General features: G+C 38.4%; 1 long non-coding RNA gene across 1 annotated transcript in view; it reads left to right on the forward strand.

Annotated features, from left to right (window-relative positions):
* LOC138957456 (uncharacterized) overlaps positions 1-1,944 on the forward strand; it is a 4,440-nt gene extending 2,496 nt beyond the window's left edge. The window contains exon 2 of the long non-coding RNA XR_011453038.1: positions 1,554-1,944. This is a non-coding gene — a long non-coding RNA (uncharacterized lncRNA). The remainder of the gene's footprint in view (positions 1-1,553) is intronic.
* The last annotated feature ends 214 nt before the right edge of the window (positions 1,945-2,158 follow it).

Raw genomic sequence — 2,158 nt, forward strand, 5'->3', positions numbered from 1 at the left:
TGCATTACAGTGTCAATTTATTTTCAACTGATTCCGTGGCCGAACGGTTCTCTCGTTCGCCTGATGCGTGATTGAGGCGAGTTCAAATCTCTATCTGCCCCTAATCTTTGTTTTACTCTTTGGCATTTGTTTATTTTTGTTTATTTTCTTCATGTACAAAAGAAAACGTTATAATAGCAAAATAGATTTAAACAAAATAATTTTAGGCAGGAATGTGTTTTTTTTTAGTCTTTTGCATGATATTAGTTTAGTGATACAGTTTGTTAACTTAAACATGTAAACATTTTATTAAAAAAATAAAAAAATTACCATTAAGAAGAATGCTCCCCGCTTCAAAAAACAAAGGTGAGAGAGAAGACAAAAAACTAAAATGAGGTAGAAGCCACCTGCATGCAACTGAGATTAAAAACAAAACAAACAAAAAATAAATAAAAAGGGTCTCTCCGTGTTTTTATTTCATTCAGTTTGTTTGGGTAGTTGCTATTGACTTTGAAACTGACACGCTGGCTAAAAAGCTGCAACATTGTGTCCTTCAAAGTCAAACTGTCGTTTAATACCGCCCAGTATTTATTTTTACTCCCCAGTAATTATTTATTTTCCCCAGGTATTCATGTGTGTCTAGCGGAAGGTCGGCAGCTACCAGTGTTGGTTATTTTTAGAATTGAAGATTCTCGATGCTTGCTCTTCTCTGCGCACGCGTTACCGGCGTTTTCGCCGGCGTGTCAGTTTCAAAGTCAATAGCAACAACTCGGACATACACTTGTATATCACGGAGAAGACACGATATATCCGTATGTTTGTCATTACGTCAATATTCCAGGTTTCATATGACGTAACCTAGCATGCTTGCTAAGGTATGATTCTATGTCTTGTTTGAAAGTCTGACTTTTGCTGCGGATAGGGATTTCGCGTAGGATGAATGTGTAAATCTGTGGATGATCAATGAACAAGGATTGTCGCAGAAGAAAGTCAACGTATACATGTTTCAGACCGATACATTCATTTCAACATTGCATACAATAACACTGAATGGACGTTGCACAGGGAAAGGAGAGTTTACTGAATCTGTGCTGAACATTGGAAAGACCGTCTGGTATAATGCAGCTACTTGAATTTTGCAAGGTTTGTTACCTGTTAAATAACTGGATTTTGCTCTGAATGAATTTCATGCACGGAAAAAAAGAAGTGCAAATTGCATCGTTTGTCGACCAGTCACAGAAGCAAACCAGGCCAGGTATGCGTGTGCTTCATACAAGTCAAAGAAACCGGAAACATGCGTCTTTGTTATTGCGAATATGACAAGCATATTCACCAACTTCCTGCAGATTATGGCCCGATGACCGGAATAGGGCTGTGTGAGCCTATCCAATTACAACCCCCGAATTCCTCCGCGTGCCTATCAGAATAGCAATATATAGTGATATCTAACATCTCTTTATAAATCAAGTCATGTTTATTTTGTGATGATCACAGATGGAACTCAGAGTTACATTGTTTTCTTATTTGCCTTCACTATACCCAAGTAGCTAACAAAGCTGTGTATTGAATTTCAGGCAACAGAGAGGTGCTGCGAATGCACTCACACTAGCATGTGTGAAACAAGGAAGTGTCATTGTAAGCGTAAAGGGGTTTCCTGCAACGACTCGTGCACAAAGAAGTGCACAAACAAGAGCCAGGAAAAGACGGTGAGCAAGCTTTTGTTTTAAGTGGTTGTGTACTTGGAGAGTGTGTGAAATTTTGCTCCGTTACAATTAAAATCACAGGCAAGTTGAAAAAAATGTAATGCATTCCGAAATCTGTTGCAAATTGATATATGCATTATTACATTTGCAGTGTAAAGTAAAATGAGCATTATATTTTGTTCCATTCAAGTTTTACCATGCAACTCAGGGTTTGTCACTATAAGCAAGGCATTGATTGTGTTTGAATAAATGATACTTTGGCTTCTCGTGTAGTGTGTGTGTGTGTGTGTGTGTGTGTGTGTGTGTGTGTGTGTGTGTGTGTGTGTGTGTGTGTGTGTGTGTGTGTGTGTGTGTGTGTGTGATATCACAGTAACTGCTTTAATGTAAAGGACATTTTACGGAGAAAAAACACGTGTCTGATACTGTACTGGAACCCGCTGTTGACGCCTTTTCACTAAATACAAATTGGTTAGGCA

Source organism: Littorina saxatilis, unplaced genomic scaffold (assembly GCF_037325665.1).
Source record: "Littorina saxatilis isolate snail1 unplaced genomic scaffold, US_GU_Lsax_2.0 scaffold_477, whole genome shotgun sequence".
In the NCBI taxonomy this organism is placed as follows: domain Eukaryota; kingdom Metazoa; phylum Mollusca; class Gastropoda; order Littorinimorpha; family Littorinidae; genus Littorina; species Littorina saxatilis.